Below are 9,886 nucleotides of genomic sequence, written 5' to 3'. Positions count from 1 at the left end.
ACTCTCCTGCTGGCAATAGCTCATCCAAACTGACCACTCTCCTTACAATGTGCATGATAATCGGGTATTGTTTCATGGTCTCTGTGTATATAATGTCTTCTGCAGTTTCCACAGTATGCATCCGATGAAGTGAGCTGTAGCTCACAAAAGCTCACACTCAAATAAATTGGTTAGTCTCTAAGGTGCCACAAGTACTCCTTTTCTTAATGGAAATATTGGTTGAGCTGAAGTCTAACCTAGTCAGCAAACAGCACCAACAAGATTTTAAACGTCCAAAGGTACATTCTACCACCATTCTGCACTTGCTCAGCCTATAGTTGAACTGCCCCTTACTACTGTCCAGGTTGCCTGTGTACGGCTTCATGAGCTATAGGAGCAAGGGGTAGGCTGGGTCCCCAAGGATAACTACTGGCATTTCAACATTCCTAATGGTAATTTTCTGGTCTGGGAAGTAAATCCCTTCTTGCAGCTGCTCAAACAGCCCGAAGTTCCTAAAGATGCGAGCGTCATGCGCCTTTTCCGGCCATCCCACGTTGATGTCGGTGAAACGTCCCTTGTGATCCACCAGTGCTTGCAGCACCATTGAGAAGTACCCCTTGTGATTTATGTACTGGTTGGCAAGGTGGTCCGGTGCCAAGATAGGGATATGCATTCCGTCTATCACCCCTCCACAGTTAGGGAACCCCAGCGCAGCAAAGCCATCCACTATGACCTGCACATTTCCCAGAGTCACTACCATCCATGCCCTGATAAGGTGTGAATTACCCCTCTGCTTCTGGAGAGTTTTTGTCTGGCTTGCTTTAAGCCATGAGTATACATTTTCAGGCTCATAACTATATACATGAAATTATAACCTATAACATTACATCACTATAACAAGAATAGGAATTACAGTATTACAGTACATCATGAGCCTTCTGAAGACACTCGACAAACTTTGCATTAGATACCACATTAGATACCACACAATCATTTTATAAAGATGAACATGGGGGTGTAGGGTGGTCCCCCGAGGTACAGAGCATCACACCAGCCCTTTCTTATTTTAATCATCCTGCTTCTGTTTATAAACAAAATACTAATTCCCTGCTCCAGGGCACAAGCTAGGAGCAGCAATTCTCCTCTGCAGAACTCACATTACACACTCAGAGTGTGCTGCAGTTAAGCACTCCACCTGGGACTAGCACACTTGCCACCAGCAGACATCCTGTAGGAAACCGGGATGAGGATAGGCACCCCCCATAGCACCCCCTGAATACCGACTCTCCTCCTACAGCCTGTTTTTCTGTTACAAACTTCCAGGCTTTATAATCACCTAACCTCTCCTCAGCTGGGCTTCATCAATTAAGCCTGGCTCCCTGGCTTTCTCTGACAGGAGCTGCCAAGTATGTTAATTGGCCTGTCATATCTAATTTAACCCCTTAAGGGCCTGTGTAGGATACACACCTCATCACAGGCCCCCAGTGCATGTGTGAGAGCATTACTGAATAGTTGCAACAAAGTTCACTGAGTGAAATCATTTAATAGTGTAAAATTTTATTGTTATAATTCTAAAAATGCACAACAAAGTAAATATATCTATAGTGCATGTGTATTCCATTCAAGTGGAAAAAAGGCATATTTCCCTCACAAGTTAAAAGGAAAATATTATTTACAGCTCAAATACTTAAGAGTCCATGAGGAACTCTAGGCAGTTGAGAAGCACCATCTGAAAGTCACCTATAAACTGCAGGATATGGGTGATGGATGCAGGAGAAATTTGCAGTTGGAAGCATCTACCACCCACAACACCTGAAGCCTTGTTTATATGGAAATCCCCCACCACCACCACGTTAACGTTTGTTTCTTTGGATTAAAATGCCTTGTGTCCACACAATACAAATCCCTCCCCCCCCGCCGTTTTCTGGCATTTTTTTTTTGCAAATTAGATAATACACTTTGAAATTTAACTAAGGCCATTTGGGGATGAGTTAGTGCAGGGAAAGTTTATCCACAAGTAGCTGCTTGATGTCATCTTTCTTCTCTTCCACTACCCAGATTGGTGCTGCTGACTTGCAAAGCCAAAGCCACTCAGCTGTGCAACTACAAATACAAGTGCAGTAGTTTCTATATGTTAATGATGTCAGGATCACAACAGTGTTCCCTCCATGTGGCTGACATCAATTTTAAAATGGTGCTGAACCACAAAAGATGGATGAATCATGGGATTTCAAGAAAGGAATAATGGTATTTTGCTTGTTTAACTCTAAATCCTAGAATTCATAGAATCATAGAATATCAGGGTTGGAAGAGACCTCAGGAAGTCATCTAGTCCAACCCCCTGCTCAAAGCAAGACCAATCACCAACTAAATCATCCCAACCAGGGCTTTGTCAAGCCTGACCTTAAAAACTTCTAAGGAAGGACATTCCACCACATCCCTAGGTAGCCTATTCCAGTGCTTCACCACCCTCCTAGTGAAAATATTTTTCCTAATATCCAATATAAACCTCCCTCACTGCAACTTGAGACCATTACTCCTTGTTCTCTCATCTGCTACCACTGAGAACAGTCTAGATCTATCGTCTTTGGAACCCCCTTTCAGGTAGTTGAAAGCAGCTATCAAATCTCCCTTCATTCTTCTCTTCTGCAAACTAAACAATCCCAGTTCCCACAGCCTCTCCTCATAAGTCATGTGTTCTAGTCCCCTAATCATTTTTGTTGCCCTCCGCTGGACTCTTTCCAATTTTTCCACATCCTTCTTGTAGTGTGGAGCCCAAAACTGGACACAGTACTCCAGATGAGGCCTCACCAATGCCAAATAGAGGGGAATGATCACGTCTGTCTATCTGCTGGCAATGCTCCTACTTATACATCCGAAAATGCCATTGGCCTTCTTGGCAACAAGGGCACACTGTTGACTCTTATCCAGCTTCTTGTCCACTGTAATTCCTATGTCCTTTTCTGCAGAACTCCTGCCTAGCCACTCAGTCCCTTGTCTGTAGCAGTGCATGGGATTCTTCCATCCTACTTGCAGGACTCTGCACTTGTCCTTGTTGAACCTCATCAGATTTCTTTTGGCACAATCCTCTAATTTGTCTAGGTCCCTCTGTATCCTATCCCTACCCTCCAGCATATCTACCACTCCTCCCAGTTAGTGTCATCTGCAAACTTGCTGAGGGTGCAATCCACACCATCCTCTAGATCATTTATGAAGATATTGAACAAAACCGGCCCCAGGACCAACCCTTGGGGCACTCCACTTGATACCGGCTGCCAACTAGACGTGGAACCATTGATCACTACCCGTTGAGCCCGATGATCTAGCCAGCTTTCTATCCACCTTATAGTCCATTCATCCAGCCCATACTTCTTTAACTTGCTGGCAAGAATACTGTGGGAGACCATATCAAAAGCTTTGCTAAAGTCAAGGAATAACATGTCCACTGCGTTCCCCTCATCCACAGAGCCAGTTATCTCATCGTAGAAGGCAATTAGGTTAGTCAGGCATGACTTGCCCTTGGTGAATCCATGCTGACTGTTCCTGATCACTTTCCTCTCCTCAAAGTGCTTCAAAATGGATTCCTTGAGGACCTTCTCCATGATTTTTCCAGGGACTGAGGTGAGGCTGACTGGCCTGTAGTTCCCTGGATCCTCCTCTTCTCTTTTTTAAAGATGGACACTACATTAGCCTTTTTCCAGTCATCTGGGACCTCGCCCGATCGCCATGAGTTTTCAAAGATAATGGCCAATGGCTCTGCAATCACGTCAGCCAACTCCTTTAGCACCCTCAGATGCAGTGCATCTGGCCCCATGGACTTGTGCTCATCCAGCTTTTCTAAATAGTCCTGAACCACTTCTTTCTCCACAGAGGGCTGGTCACCTCCTCCCCATACTGCGCCGCCCAATGCAGTAGTCTGGGAGCTGACCTTGTTTGTGAAGACAGAGGCAAAAAAAGCACTGAGTACATCAGCTTTTTCCATATCCTCTGTCACTAGGTTGCCTCCCCCATTCAGTAAGGGGCCCATGCTTTCCCTGACCTTCTTCTTGTTGCTAACATGCCTGTAGAAACCCTTCTTGTTCCTCTTAACATCCCTTGCTAGCTGCAACTCCAGTTGTGATTTGGCCTTTCACTCCCGCATGCCTGAGCAATATTTTTGTATTCCTCCCTGGTCATTCGTCCAAGCTTCCATTTCTTGTAGGCGTCTTTTCTGTGTTTAAGATCAGCAAGGATTTCACTGCCAAGCTGGTCACCTGCCATATTTACTATTCTTTCTACACATCGGGATGATTTGTTCCTGCAACCTCAATAAGGATTCTTTAAAATACAGCCAGCTCTCCTGGACTCCTTTCCCTCTCATGTTATTCTCCCAGGAGATCCTGCCCATCAGTTCCCTGAGGGAGTCAATGTCTCCTTTTCCGAAGTCCAGGGTCCATATTCCAATTGCTTCCGGTAGGTATCCAATAGCTTCCAGTAGGTATCCCACAATGTGACAAAATAATTCCTAGAATGCATAGGAAGGGCCAAGCAGTGGGACAATGCACCATAGGACACCTGCCAAGAATGCTGTATGCTTATTTTGAAGAAAAAAATATCAGCACTTTGTAGACTTACTGATTCAGAGGGAGTAGATTAAAGCCAGACATGTGGATGTACTTATTTTGGATTTGTTATTCCACAAAGTTTATAAACAAGAGCATATTCTGCCAAAAACATGCCATGCAGATAAGTCCTAAGATACACAAAAGGACAGGTCTACTTCTGCCAGGCTTAGAAGATCCTCAGTAAGCAAAGATTTCTGCCATATGGGACTTCCAGATTCTGCAGGACTGAAGATCTGTCCCAATTGCAGCCCCCTCCTCCTATAAGCCTCTTCTTCTTTCTGACTGCCCAAGACTTTTCTCTGAAAATCCAGGTAAGCAGATCATTCTCATGCTTGTAGTTATCCTTGCTGTCCTGAATTGAAAATAATCACCCTTTCCCTACCTCCCATTCTGTCTTTTTTAAGGGAAGCAACATAGGATCAAGCACAGGAAAGAGGCTTCTGTAAATTCAGTGCTCCAGTGTTCCGCTGGCTACACTGGCTCCCTATTGGATAATGAATCAAATTCAAAGATTCTAAAGTAAGTCTGTGATGGGTTCCCCCTGGGGTGTCACCTGGAACGGGGGTGCCACTCAGCTCCCTGACCCACTAGCCTGGGCTCCCTTTCACACTGAACTGCTGTGACAAGCTGCAAAGCCCTCCAGCTGCACTTTCACCGGCAGTCATACAGGTAGGGACACACCCAGCTGCAATTACATGCGGGCTCTCTGAACAGCCCCTGCAAAGGAAGGCTACAGCCAAGACAACTCCCAGCTGCCCAGGCACACAATCCCTCTGGAGTATAAACCGCAAATTATACTGTCTTGCGCTGCACTGGGAACTGTACAGCATAAGCTCATAAAGTTCACCCCCTCCCTCAATGTGGAGAGAAATATGCAACAGCTTTCTCCCCCTGAATTATGATTCCCATACACTTCACTCCAACACACTGAATCATAGAATATCAGGGTTGGAAGGGACCTCATGAGGTCATCTAGTCCACCCCCCTGCTCAAAGCAGAACCAATCCCCAACTAAATCATCCCATCACTAAATCATCACTGGTTTAGATAAAGCAAAAACAAGTTTATTAATGACAAAAGATAGAGCGGGGGGTCGAACACCCATGAGAAAAAGGAGAAGTCAGCACCTATGCATCACTACCTGCTGAGCCCAACAATCTAGCCAGCTTTCTATCCACCTTATAGTCTATTCATCCAATCCATACTTTTTTAACTTGCTGGCAAGAATACTGTGGGAGACTGTATCAAAAGCTTTGCTAAAGTCAAGATATATCACATCCATTGCTTTCCCCACATCCACAGAGCCAGTTATCTCATTGTAGAAGGCAATCAGGTTGGTCAGGCATGACTTGCCCTTGGGGAATCCATGTTGACTGTTCCTGATCACATGACTCTCCTCCAAGTGCTTCAAAATGGTTTCCTTGAGGACCTTCTCCATGATTTTTCCAGGGACTGAGGTGAGGCTGACCGGTCTATAGTTCCCTGGGTTCTCATTCTTCCCTTTTTAAAAGATGGGCATTATATTTGCCTTTTTCCAGTTGTCCGGGACCTCCCTGATTGCCATGAGTTTTCAAAGATAATGGCTCTGCAATAACATCAGCCAATTCTCTCAGCACCCTCAGATGCATTAGATCTGGATCCATGGACTTGTGCATGTCCAACTTTTCTAAATAGTCCTTAATCTGTTTTTTCACCACTGAAGGCTGCTCACCTCCTCCCCATACTTTGTTGCCCAGGACAGCAGTGTGGGAGCTGACCTTGTCTGTGAAGACTGAGGCAAAAAAAGCATTGAGTACTTCAGTTTTTTCCACATCATCTGTGACTAGGTTGCCTCCCCCATTCATTAAGGGTCCCACCCTTTCCCTGACCTTTTTCTTGTTGCTAACATACCTGTAGAAACACTTCTTGTTACCCTTCACATCCCTTGCTAGCTGCAACTCCAGTTGTTTTCACCTTCCTGATTACACCCCTCATGCTTGAGCAATATTTTTATACTCCTCCCTAGTCATCTGTCCAAGTTTCCACTTCTTATAAGTCCTCCAGTCACAAAGTCCTTCAGTTAGCAGCAATTTGAAACTGCCCCCTGGAGAGGGGCACATATATAATTTCAGACTGAATTATGCAGGGAACAGCAGACAAATAAAGGATTTTTAGTTTCAAACAGGGTCAGGGCCTTTTTTTGCCTGAGGAGGTTGTGAAGGCTCGGACTATAACAGGGTTTAAAAGAGAACTAGATAAATTCATAGCGGTTAAGTCCATGAATGGCTATTAGCCAGGATCGATAAGGAATGGTGTCCCTAGCTTCTGTTTGTCAGAGGGTGGAGATGGATGGCAGGAAAGAGATCACTTGATCATTACCTGTTAAGTTCACTCCCTCTGGGGCACCTGGCATTAGCCACTGTCAGCAGACAGGATACTGGGCTGGATGGACCTTTGGTCTGACCCAATATAGCCATTCTTATCTTCTTATGTTTGTGATCCAGCAAAAGGACAGGACTTGTGGTCCATGCAGGGCCCAAGTCCTTAGGGAAGGGTTAGACGGACTAGGCCTACTGAGGCCCTGTAAAACTATGGGCTTGTTCTCAGCTGAAGCTGTGATTAACCTGAAACTACAAAGAACCCCTTGGGTAGAGTTTTGAAGGACTGTTCCTGCCAGAGCCCATGTTAGGCTTGGGGTGATCTCTGGTAAGCATATTATCATGCATGTAGGGTTTTTTATTTTTTAATATGTTTTCTCTGTAGTTATTTTACCTTAAGAATAAAATAGGCTTGCATAGGAAAGGGTCTGTCAACAGATATTCCAGGGAGAAAGGTGAATTCTGAACAGCTCCAGAGAAGACTGCAGCTTGGGTGGGGAGAGGGGTCACAGATAAAAGATACAGTGTTACCAACCCCATTAAATTTCACCTTGCCTGTGTCCTAAAAATAATTAATTAAAAATGCTTTCATTGGTCAGATTAGAGCTTGAATTTTGATACAGCTGACCATGCAACTGCTCATGAGTTCTGACTTTTGCTCAACATATTGATCTCCCAGCCCTTAAAATACTCTTGTTTTATTTCTGATATCCAGCACACCTGCCCCCCCCCCCGCATTAACCTTGGTAACAGGGCTCCTGAAATGCAGAGCTCACCACTCAGAATTAACAGCTAAACCAGGGAGAATTAACTGGATCAGAATCACCTGTTTTGAGTGTATAATGATCCCCACACTGACTAATGCAGCCAGTTTGGGTGTGACAGAGCCTGGATAGTTTTGATATAATGAGACACTGAAATAATAACTCTAGGTATCTAAGGTCCCTTTAATGCGAAGATCTACTGCCTAGCTTCCTAATCCTCATGTGAGGGTAAGTGATCTGCTCAGACCCACAGCAAATAGGTAAGTGTCAGAGGCAGTCTGAGAACTCAGGAGTCCCAGCTACCCAAAGCGGTGTGTCCCTGGAGCTTGGAAATTGTGTTAGGATGAGGTGGGAGCCAGTGCCCAGAAACCCGGAGAGTTTAGGACTTTGACTTCTACACGGGTGTTCAGGGTATTAGGTCCTAAGGCTCTGGACCCGCTTGTACCCAGACCTTCGCGTTCTGGCCTTGAGCCGGATGGTTCTGGTTAGGTGGCCCCGAATCTGTAGCCGTGGATGCTATGATGATGGTTATGGCCAATCTGGCTGTGGCCTGGGTGGGCCCAGGTTGGGGGCTGGTTTGGCTCTGAATTAACCAGGCGGTGGGAGGCGCTAGGACCCGTCAGGTGTCTGGACCCGGCTGCTCTGACGTTGGTCGGAATCTAGCGGCTGCCGCCCGCTGCTGCTGCTGAGTAAGAGGCGTTAAATCGGCCGGAAGCCGAGACGAAGCCAGCGGGTCGGGTCGGTCTCGGAACCGGGATTGAGACCAGCGCAGGCTCGTCCCCGGTAGGTGAATCCCAGGGAGCCGGGGCGCAGCCGCTCGGGATGCTGAGGCGCTGGCTGCCGCGCTGCCGTCCGGCGCGCAGGCGGCGGCGGCGGCTTCCCCGAGCCCCCGCGCGGGTGGGAGCCTCCCCAGGAGGGATCCGGGCGCTGCAGCCGGCGCGGGGGGACGCAGAGGAAATCCGCCGCTCCAGAACCGGGGAGAGATCCGGGCCGACGCGGGCCAGAGCCCAGTGTGTTGGGGTCTCCGGCTTAGCCTGGGCGAGGTCATGAGGCCGGTAGGGTCCGGTCCGGGCTGGGAGCGCCCCGCGCATCCCCTTTCCCTCGGCGCTCCTGGACAGCTGCGCCCGGGAAGGGGCGCGGGGGCTGTGGAGCGGAGCCTGTTAATTGGCAGGACTCGACCAGTCTGTTCGAAAAAGCCTCCCTCCCTCCCTCCCGCGAGCTGAACCGGGGGCGGCTGGCATCTCTGCGCAGCAGGAGGGGCCGGGGGACCATCGCCAGCTGGAGGCGCATCCCCTCGCCACTCCTTTGTCCCGGTTCTCTGCTTCGGGTGCTGCGTCGAGCCGCTCCGCGGGGGCAGCCTGGCTCCCTGGGGAGCTCGGAGACACCGGGGGGCTGGGGGGGCGCGTGTCCGCGTGCAGTGAGCGATGGGAACGGAATGTCTCCGCTGGCGTGGCGCAGGCACGAGATGTCCCGGTGCCCGACCTGCACGTCAGGTGGCCGATGGCCCCGCGCTGGGCGGCTCCCCCTCCTGGAGCTGGGATCCCCCTCCCGCTCCTCCCGACCCTGGCTCCAGCGGCTGGCGCGCTCTGCGCCCGTCTGGTTCGGCCGGCGCTTGGGAAGGAGCACGCATCGGTCTGCGTTGGATACAATTAATGTGCAAAATTAGCCTCGGAAGTGGTTTTGTTCCGTTTTTGGGTTGGACAAGGTAAGAAAGAGGCTTTTCTATCGAGTCTCTTGTCTTAGCTCTTTACATTATTCTTCAGAGTAGAACAATCCGGAGCATTTCTCCGTGGTTGTAACATGAAGCTGGTAAGACTGTTCTGTCTTGGGAACGTTTATTCCCAGTGCTCTCATCTGAGGCTAAGACTATGTCCGAATCAGCCGATGTCCCTCACCAGCGAGTACTGAAGAGGTGCATATATAATGTGATACTTAAATGCCTTTGGCCACCGATTCCTTCCTCTTTTCTGTGTTTCATGTGATGCTTCTGATCGTTTTATACTTAGATCAGGGAGCTGAGGATTTATTCCATCCAACCATCTTCCCTGGCATTGGCTGCTGTGGGAAGGCAGGCTACTGGGCTAGATGGACCATTGGTCTGACCCAGTGTGGCTGTTCTTATCTTTTATTTTAGCATGATTAATCTTCTATTAAACTTATTTTGCAGATTTTTCATTGATCT

The 9,886-nt window shown here is 47.9% G+C and overlaps 1 protein-coding gene across 2 annotated transcripts in view; it reads left to right on the top strand.

Moving 5' to 3' along the window:
• Positions 1 to 8,358: 8,358 nt before the first annotated feature.
• SLC16A3 (solute carrier family 16 member 3) overlaps positions 8,359 to 9,886 on the top strand; it is a 36,437-nt gene continuing 34,909 nt past the window's right edge. Inside the window, exon 1 of one of the 2 annotated variants that reach the window (XM_084647183.1) lies at positions 8,359 to 8,487. The gene's annotated coding sequence lies outside the window, so the exon portion shown is untranslated. Of the gene's footprint in view, positions 8,488 to 9,318; positions 9,410 to 9,886 lie in introns of those variants that run through there. The other variant, XM_084647184.1, reaches the window with a different exon arrangement.

This window comes from Lepidochelys olivacea (assembly GCF_965140295.1).
Source record: "Lepidochelys olivacea isolate rLepOli2 genome assembly, chromosome: 14".
In the NCBI taxonomy this organism is placed as follows: Eukaryota; Metazoa; Chordata; order Testudines; family Cheloniidae; genus Lepidochelys; species Lepidochelys olivacea.
The sequence above is the reverse complement of the archived record's forward strand: the minus strand, read 5'-3'. Positions and strand labels throughout refer to the sequence as shown.